This window comes from Rhipicephalus microplus, unplaced genomic scaffold, assembly GCF_043290135.1.
Source record: "Rhipicephalus microplus isolate Deutch F79 unplaced genomic scaffold, USDA_Rmic scaffold_276, whole genome shotgun sequence".
NCBI classification, from domain to species: Eukaryota; Metazoa; Arthropoda; class Arachnida; order Ixodida; family Ixodidae; genus Rhipicephalus; species Rhipicephalus microplus.
This window is the reverse complement of record NW_027464847.1, coordinates 7,432-18,476: the sequence shown is the minus strand read 5'-3', so window position 1 is coordinate 18,476 and position 11,045 is coordinate 7,432.

Sequence of the window (11,045 nt, the reverse complement as noted above, 5' to 3'; positions counted from 1 at the left end):
AAAAAAACATTACATGATACGAAATGAACGCATGCACAAGCCACTTGTGCATCAAACAAATATAAGCATTTGCGACTGCTCAGGCCAAATATGCATCTTGGCACGTCCGTTTCAGGCAAACAAAAGGACAAATACCAAACTATGATCAAGCTTCACCGCATGGAAAAAGCACTGCGGTAAAGCCAGCGTGAGCAGAAGAGCATTACATGATACGAAATGAACGCATGCACAGGCCACTTGTGCATCAAACAAAAATAAGCATTTGCGACTGCTCAGGCCAAGTATGCATCTTGGCGAGTCCTTTTCAAACAGACAAAAAGACAATTACCAAAAGATGATTAAGCTTCACTGCATTGCGAAAGCGTTGCGGTAAAGCCTATAAGTAAATGATGTGCAGCAATCAAAGGATATATGCCTTATTCGTCGTACGCACCTGTTGGTGTATTAAAGCTGCTCACATTTGACAGGCTATTATGTGAGTGAGAGGCAATACCTGATGTGATAATAGCTGTTACATTTCTTTAATTGCTCACTTTGGGAACTATAGCTGGTTGATCGCAAGTTGAATTTGCATGAGTCCTTGAGTAACTTAGCCACGTGCCATCTTCGCACATGATGTCTTAGCTGTCACCGAGTTATATAGATACATTGACGTGGCGTGGCTTTGATTGCGCGCGCAGTGCTGTTTAGGTTAACTGCTGCAGATGGGGAATAAATATTTAAAATCTCGTGGTACGCGATGCATTTGGTAAGGCATGCAGGGCTTATTCCTAATGTACGGCTCCTGCTTACGAGCTGCGCAGTCTGCGATCTGCGCCGATAGACAAACTGATGGTGGAAGAAAAATTGCTCTCTCCCACTAAAGGGAACCATGCATACGTGTGAAGCAGCGGGCGCTAACGCTTACACAGGCGGCGCCGTGGACGCTGGCTCTCATCGTGGCGTTGCGCAGGAGATCAACCTGGGGACGAGGCGCTAAGCACGCAGTGATGGACCGGTGTTTCTTTCTGTAACATGCCAATCACTGCTAATGGGTGAGAGACACAAGACTCTTATTAAATGCAGAGACCCTCAGTACATTTTTAACTAAGTATAACGCGCACTCTGCTCATTTTCTTTGTTCAACAACGCACAAGAGAAATCTATCACCAGCACTACCTTGGAGGTCAATATCCAGTGCCTAATACGGGGTGGCCAGTGAACGGTTGGGCAGTGCTAGCAGTCATTTTTTTTTTATCAAGGAACTCGCTATCAGATGCTGCTTGCGTCGATGGTGCGAGTCGAGAGAAGGGGGAGTGTAGGAGAAAAGAGAGACGGGGAGGGGACGCGCATGCGCAGCAAGGGTGGTCACGCCGCACACAGCATTGAACTCGACCATAACACGCTTGGCATCTAAAGTGGCCCCAGTGTACGAGAGAAAATTGCTGGATCTGCAGTCGAAGATTTTCCGCCAAGGAAATGTAGGCTGCAGACTCTAGATCACATTACCGGCTGCCATTTGGTTCAGCACATTAAAAGTATCAGTTAATTTACATGGAGCATACTACGAACTATAGCTACATGTACTTTATAAATGTACCCGCAAAATCACCTGTAAATTTACACGGTGGACACTAATCCAGAGTTCCCGCCTGTTTCTGAAGCATTGTTACAGCAGAACACTGAAAAACATTGCTGCAGGTGCATATATATATGTAACGTAAGAAGGTAGCGATAGTTAGGAGTTAGTAGTAGAGGTCGAGAAGGAAGAAGTGAAAATGGAATAAACACGGAGTATGAGCCAGGCCACGTCTCCGATTCATCATAGCGTCACACAAGTCGACAGGATGGAGACCTGCCTGCCCCTTCATCAGTCGCTCAGCATCGACGCAGTTCTACAGAAGACACCCTGCCCATACATTGACTACCGAATCATCGCCTAGAAGGACAACGACCAGCACCATGACAGAACCATCGGCTGACCTCGACATCCCCAAGTACACCGGATCAGCGGACGACGGACCCGTACAGGACTGGTTCAACCTATTCGAGGTCCACGCCGCCGCTGCATCCTGGTCGGAACGGGAGATGGTTACGAACTTCAGCGACTACGTCACTGGTGAGGCATTCAAATTTTACCTGATTCACATTTTCGAGAACGACGAGTCATGGCAAAAAATCAAAGAGGAGATGATTACCCGTTTTAATGATTATGACCAAGACTTACTCATTGGCAACCATCTAGAGACAACTGCACACTATCGTCAATTTCCTAAGCAGTCCTCATGCATTCGAAAGTCCAGCGCGAATCGACAAGTGCCTCAAGACGAAGTGGCACATGCGTTTACTTATAGAAGGCCATGCGTATATTCGGAAAAACCTAACCGTCAAGCGCGCATCCCTTCTGCGCGAAAGTCAGCATTTCCGAAGTCATCGCTTCAACATACGACACGAGACGTCGCTCACCCTACTGATGCCTTTCATGCTTCGTCTGGCATACATGGTCCACCACCTGGTTTTCTACGACGCAGCTCTTCAAAGGCTCCTAACGGTCACTATTCGTGTCATAAGGACGCCTTGTTCATGGTAGACCAGCTGACACATGAGGAAAATGCCGAACAACGCCATGACGACTCAAAGAGTGAAAATCAGTCTTCACACATTGGATCAGCTTATTTTCCATCCAGCACAATTGGGCTACCTCCTGGTTTTCCGCCACTTGGCTCTTTCGTCGCTCACAACGCCCACCTCACATCTAGCACGCTCACAATGGTCGGGATAGAGCTGTGGAGCTCGGAGAATACTCAGCCAAGCCCTGAACCTACCATCCAGATTCAGACGCAAGAACCACTCGCAGTGAACAGTGAAGAAGCCCCTGATGATGTATCTATCAACTCTGAAGCATTACCTTCATTACCCGAAATGCAGCACAACAGCCTAGAGACTACTACCTGCCCACTCGACACCACATTCAATTGCCCAGAAAGTCAGTGTCATGGTAAAAAAGGGCTGCCACCTCAAGTCTTTTCACAGCAACATCATCAATTCCAGCAAGTCCAAGAACAACAGAGATTCCAAGGGCTATACCAACAAGGACGACGACAAATGGAATCATCTTCGGAAGAACACACGCGGTTTATGGAAAGCCGTTTACAAACGTGTCAACCAAGCCAACGACATATTCAAGATTTCTCACTCGAAACAAAGAAAGCATCGAATCCAAGATATTTTCCCAAGGAACGTCGAGTAAGCTTTCTTCAGTCGAGATCAAGACTCAGGCAACACGACATACAACGTCGAGAAAGGCGCCGAACCCTACCCTGTATTCCACAAGGACGCAGAAATCACCGCACTAGCCTCGGTCAACAAGCACGCAAACGGGTGGCGATGCATGGGTTCCAATCAAGACAAATAGCACGACGCCTGCGCAAATCATCCAGCCAATGCTTCAAAGCCATCACACCACGTTCATTCATCGCAAGAATACCGGCTGTGTTTCCATCTGATTTCACGCTCAAAGCATGCTTATGTTGTCCAGAGCGCAACAGCTAGCCTCGCCCTCCAGAGCTGTACTTGATACCCAGGATTGCTGTCCTCTCCTGTGAAGCTATAGTGTGTTAACGGAAACTTCCTCGGACTTGGAATGATCTTCTCTTTTTGACAGTGTTCAGTTCTAAGCCGTGCATGTTCAGTTTTCATTCGTGTTCATCTGACGCGACTTCTTTCGGGGGGAGGGGGAATCCTGTAACGTAAGAAGGTAGCGATTGTTAGGAGTTAGTAGTAGAGGTCGAGAAGGAAGAAGTGAAAATGGAATAAACACGAAGTATGAGCCAGGCCACGTCTCCGATTCATCATAGCGTCCTGTCGACTTGTGTGATGCTATGATGAATCGGAGACGTGGCCTGGCTCATACTCCGTGTTTATTCCATTTTCACTTCTTCCTTCTCGACCTCTACTACTAACTCCTAACTATCGCTACCTTCTTACGTTACACACACACACACACACACACACACACACACACACACATATATATATATATATATATATATATATATATATATATATATATATATATATATATATATATATATATATATATATATATATATATATATATATATATATATATATATATATATATATTCACACAGCAATTCATACACGCCATTCTAACAACCTGACATATACACATGGCCCCACTCATGGGTTGGCTGCTGTGAGGAGCATGCACAGTAGCTTTCCTTGACACTCGCAGTGCATCATGTTGCTGTAATATAAACAGCGTCATAAGGCTAGACTATATTTTAGTTTTATGACATTCTTTGGCTCCCAAGGAGCAGGATGCTTTTCTTGAAAAGAAAAAGAAAAGGCAGATCCCATGCACAGTATACAGGAATCGATGCATAATTCGAAGCATCCAGGAAGGAGGAAACCGTGCTGTACAATTAAGACGTAGATATTATGATTTGCATGTTAGGAAATGTCATTTATGGTCATCATACAGTGGTATGCAATGCAAATTTCACTGTATATTAAGTTAGCGAAATTGCCGCAAGCACACCAAGAGCCCGGCATGTAAATCACGTGGTGCATGATTGTATGTCATAATTTACATGTTACCATTTCCTCTTTATGTTCATCATGCAGTCACGTCCATAGGTTGACGAACTCACCCACGAGTCGACTCAATCAAACTCAGATCAAGCTGTGAGCCTCAGTCTGAATGAGCTGCATAAGTTTTGCTGACCTATGGTCACGTCATATTAATTTTGGTATAAACCAAGCTATAGCAAAATAACCGCAAGCACACCATGAACGTGACATGCATGTGAGCCCATTCGTGACATGCATGTCATGGTTTTTCCATTACCACACCATTAATTTATGTTATTTGCACAAAAATATCTCGTCATATCATATTTGGCATATATCTATGTAATGAAACGGCTGCGAGTGTACCAATCAATGTATAACGGTATGTATACCAATTTTGTTGTGTACATTCTTTTAATGATATGCTAAGGAGTGCACAAGGTCGTAGGCGGCTAGATAGATAGGTATATATACATATATATATATATATATATATATATATATATATATATATATATATATATATATATATATATATATATATATATATATATATATATATATATATATATATATATATATTGAGAGAGAGAGAGAGAGAGATCGTTTGATTGTATGATTGATTGATTCAAAGTCACAGAAGTTCACTAAGAAACGCATTGCACTTGAAGTTAAACAATTGTAAAAGGTCAGCTTTTATTAGTATATTGCGTGAATGGCACCAGTGCTCTATCTGGCTTGTTAAATGCATATTATTTAATTTATTGTTATATAAATATAAAAAACACACCTATTTCATTTGCAGAACCCTCTGAAGAAAGTAGCATGTTATGATCGTAAATCTGTAATGGCTGGATGGCTCATTGAGATGTTGTCACTCTCTTACCACATTGCTTGTATTGCCTCTGTTGGCAATAAAACGCCAATGACAACCCCATTTCGTTCATAGACATGCCAAGCTTACTGCCTACATCCCAGATCAGTGGGCTGGGGCTGAAGGCTGCTGTTGCGAACGCGTGTTGCCACTTGCATTACATCGTCAAAAAGTTTACAGTGTTACAAAATTGAAAAAAAATAAAGTATTTCTCGAGTTCAAAAAACAATACTTCCCTGTAACTTCACATATTTTTAGGTAATATATATAACTTTATGAATACTTTTAGTCCACTAAGTGACACTGAGCTTTCTTCTAAAAAAAAAAGCGAAATTGGAATTTATTTTTCAGTCGATATATCTTGAGCACCTTAATCGTTTTTACTTCATAGCATGTTGAACAGGCTGCTATGACATATTATCTGTGCCGTTTTATTTTGACATGCTTCTACAGTGAATATCGAATTTCACAAATTTATTCAATTTGGCTCGTGCCAAAATCCCTTAATGAGTTTATATACATAAAAAAGTAATTTATTTACAGTTACATTATCTCATTAGCTTGCCATAAGCACCATTTTATCGAGTGCATCCTATAGACATCCTTTGAATGAAAATTGTTGTTTGATACTCTCTAGCTGAGTCGGCGAAAAGCTATAAACTAGCACGAACAGGCAAGAAAATTTTCGTCTACAGAAATTAGCAAGCAGAGCAAGTTTTAAACACAAAGAAAAATTTGGTGATTTTTTAGCCAGATTTTGCAAAAAGCTGTTGAAGAGTGAGTATCATTTTAGTGGAGAGTTGTAGATGTTTGTCTGGCTTTTCGCCTGACATGTTACTCCAGATACTGGGTGATAACTATGATATATGCAGTGATAAACACATAACACATACACTCACACATGTGCACTACACTATTTACGATGTTTCGTTCAGATTTGGGGCCCAAAAGAATGTCAGTAGCACTTTTGTGGCATGTAACGCACTGGAGCTACTTTGCCATGGGCCTAAAATATCTGGTGACTCTCCTTAAAAAGTATAAGTGATTGCTGTCTATATCTAACAAATTCTGGCCTTTTGGATTATATTTATCATACCTTTATCTCGTGTTTGTTTGATACTATTGAGATTTTGCTGTAATTTTAAACAATCAAAAAATATTCCCCTAGAGTTATTCAAACAAAAGACCAAATTGAATGGTACTGCACAATATTACTTGCACTTTTCAAATACTTTCACACCATTAATTCTGACACGTCAACTCTACCATGCTGTGTCCAAACTTTTATTGCATGACTTCATCAGTGTACTGTTATCATTTACTTTAGAGTTTTGCCTCTAAATTTAGGTTACAGACTTTAACAAAGTAGTACGACCTTTTCGAGACAGTGTATTGGAAGGCTCCAGACAATTTGAACCCCATTGGGTTCTTTATTGTGCCCTAGTATTCCACCTGACGTGGTTCTCTAGAATTTCACTTCTACAGAAATGCAACCATGGTGCCTGGATTAATCAAAGCTGCATCTATTGGGTGAGTAGGCGAGTACTGTATGAGCCACTGAAGCGGCACCACCTCTGAAAATATAAGTGCATACATGTGCACCAGCCTATACATGCAAATGCTTCTCTTGAATAAAAAATGATTTTTTTGTGGCTAAAGTATTTTCTTGCTATTTTTTTCTTCAGGCTTAGAAATGGCATAAAAAAGACATTCACAAACTTTATTGATAATGACTAACTAGCCTAAAAATTCATAAAGCAGTTTCATTTAAACGGGAAGGAGACTTTGGTACATTAGAATTGTCATTTACTGATTTTCTTGCAAGAAATGCCTCAAGGCCCTTACTTGTAGGGATATATTACATAAAGAGGAGGGAAAAACAGATAGGCTGTAGCATCAATAAACAGCAGAACAACAATACTCATCAAACAAACACCTAAAAAAGTGTGACATAACAAACAAAATATACAAAAATGCAATTCTGAAAATAGAAAAGCTCTAGTGAGACAGCCTACAAATGGGTAATACTTTTAATAAGTTTATTAAATTTAAGTGTATTAATTTTAGTTGTAATATAAGGAGGCAGCCAGTTCAACTCGATAATGGTTTTAGGGATGAATGATTTAGCAAAGATGGAAGTACAGCAAGCTATGTGTTTAGTTTTGAAAGGACGATGGTGATGTGGAAATATGATTGGAAAAAAAATGAAGTAATGAGTGGCAGTATATTTTATAAAAAAGAGGTAAAGAAACTAGTGTACAATGATGGTAAAGGTTATCAAGACCAGCACAAGCCTTTAGGACTGACACACCAATGAAATGGTAGTAATCAGAAAAAAAAAATCTGTTGCATTTTTTTGGAGAGATCGATGTTGCCTATGATGTAGGCCTAATTCAGGTGCCACATCTATGAAGTATACTCTATATTTTAGGATGAATTAAAGTAAAGTGGGTGAGATTAAGCACCTGTGCAGGAGCATGTTGTAGATTACAATTTGAGAGGCAGAGAGGTAGTGGCAACTACAAAGCGAAATAGGTATGACGGCTCCATGTCAGGTCAAACATAGAATGAACATTTAAATAGTTGTCAGTGCAAGCTGAATCAACATTTATGTATTTGGAGTATGTGAAGTTCAGAAAGCAGCATAAAACTTTTTGTAAACGTGACAAGTTGAGCCTTACACTTATTTAGAAATGTAGCCATGATGAGCACCAAGTTGTAATTGAACAGAGGTTGCTTTATAATAACTGATAGCCAGAGTTACTTTTCATGGCTCAGTACACTACAAATGAGGTCATCAGTGAAAAAGTCTAGTTTGAGAAAAAATACATTCAGGCAAATCATTAACAAATATTAGAAAAGAACAGGGGACCAAGGAAACTTCCCTGCGGAGTGCCGAATGTTACTTGAGCTGTCGAAGAGTAAGAGCCATTAACAGAGGTGAATTGACTGCGATATCAGAGGAACCCTTGTATACTAAGATGTGTGTGTGAATGTTCAGTTGTGTTAACTACAGAGTCTATGGCCCGTATTCACAAACCAACCTTGGCCTTTCCTCGAGTTCTCCTCAAGCTTTTGTACCCTCTACTTGTGTTATAAAGGCACAAAAATGGTAAGGAGGTAAAAAACTACAACAAGACTGGTTCACGAATACTGGCCAACTTTGTACATCAAGCGCAATAAAGGCTTACAACCGATAACAAAAACTTGAGGTAACACCGAGGATGGTTAGTGAATACAGGCCTATGGTCGGAGACCCAATCAGTGCACCGAAAAAACTGGGAAACAAGGTTTCAACTTGAAAGCCAGTGTCTATTAATAAGCCATGAGTAAATTATGTCAGCTGATGATCACAAGGAAATTCCTTACAGAAACTGTGCTATTTAAACATGATGTAATCTTTGAAATAATTATTTATTTGAGTTTGAATGATGCCTTCGAGGAGCTTGGAAAAAGTGTAAGTGAAAGGAATGAGTCTGTAGTTTAGAGAATCAGGGCAGGTGCCTGATTAGAACATTGCATAACTTGGCTTCACACCAGTGATGAGGAATGCAGCAAAAGGATAATGATCCATAAAAAAAGTGCAGTAAAGGCTTCAAAAATGCTCCCAAATATATTTTAATATATCGTGGCTAAAAACAAGGAGATCTATACTTGCAGCATTTTTATTGTTTCTAAATAAAGAAAAAATACCATCTTTACTGACGACTACAAATTTATTGCATAGAATAGAGAAATCATGAAATGATCTAAACATTCGAAAAGGAGTAACCATTTCAACAGTGAAAACAGATGAGAACGCTTTTATAATAAGATAGGCAGAATAGATGCCATTCAGCTAGTCAATGTTCAGATGGATCAGGATATAAATGCGGCTTATATTACATTCCAAAATCTCCAGGGTTTATTACATAGCACAGTGGACACGGAGGGGTGTCTGCATAAGCAGGCGTTTAGTGTGTAGTGACACCACGGACCCGAGCTAAGGGGGGGGGGGGGTTCTCACCAGAGATGGATTGGCCACCCGGGTGCAGTATCTGGCCACTACCTTCCACATGCATACGTCAAATAACTCACGGCCCTTAGTCCCCAGCAGCTGCGAAGCGACTGACCCCGGCGGCGGTCAGATCTGCAATGCAGCAGAGGGTGCTAAGAATCTCTGGATCCAGACAGGCCACCATTGGAACCTGAACTTGGCAACGTTTAACACTAGAACCTTATCTAGTGAGGGAAGCCTAGCTGTACTACTCGAGGAGCTAGAGGGTGTTAAATGGGATATAATAAAACTCAGTGAGGTTAGGAGGACAGATGAGGCCTATACGGTGCTACAGAATGGGCACCTCCTTTGCTATCGAGGCTTGGTTGACAGAAGAGAACTGGGAGTGGGGTTCTTAATTCACAGAAACATAGCTGGCAACATATAGGAATACTATAGCATTAATGAAAGGGTGGTAGGTATGGTAATTAAACTCAATAAGAGATACAAGATGAAGGATACAACCTTACGCGCCTACATCCAGCCACGATGACGCATCAGTTGAAAGCTTCTATGAAGACGGACGTGGAATCAGCAATGAGTAAGGTAAAAACACACTATACTATACTGATGGCAGACTTTAATGCAAAGATAGGCTGGAGACCAGGCAGTAGGAGATTATGGCATCGGTACTAGAAATGCCGAAGGAGAGCTACTAATAGAATTTGCAGAACGCAATAATTTACGTATTTTGAATACCTTCTACCAAAAACGAGGAAACCGTAAGTGGACATGGAGGAGCCCTAATGGGGAAAGTAAAAACGGAATAGACTTTATAATGAGTGCACACCCAGGCATTGTGCAGGATGTGGAAGTGGTTGGCAGGGTGTGATGCAGTTACCATAGAATGGTACGGTCTCGATTTCACCTAGACTTGAAGAAGAAACGACAGAAACTGATACGCAAGAAGCCAATCAATTAGCTAGCACTGAGAGGGAAAGTACAGGAATTCAGAGTGTCGCTGCAGAACAGGTACTCGGCTCTTAGTGAGGAAACCAGCCTTAGCGTTGACGCAATGAATGATAATCTGACGAGTATCATTACGGAGTGTGCAGTGGAAGTTGGAGGCAGGGTAGTTAGACAGGACACTGGCAAGCTCTCCCAAGAAACGAAGAACCTAATTAAAAAGCGTCAAATCATGAAAGTGTCAAGTACAACAGACAAAATAGAACTGGCAGAGCTTTCGAAGTCGATTAATAGACGTAAAGTATGCGATGTAAGAAGGTATAACATGGAGAGAATTGAACACGCTCTAGAAAACGGAGGAAGTGTCAAAGCATTGAAGAGGAAACTTGGGATAGGCAAAAGTCGGATGTATGCACTAAGGGACAAAGAAGGCAAAATAACTACCAATATGGATAGGATAGTTAAAATAGCGGAGGAGTTTTACAGAGATCTGTACAGTAGCCGAGACAACCACGACCTTAATACTATAAGAATTAGCAGTAACCCAGATTACACCCCACCAGTAATGATAGAAGAAGTCAGAAAAGCTTTGGAGAGCATGCAAAGGGGCAAGGCTGCTGGTGAGGATCAGGTAACATCAGATTTGCTGAAAGA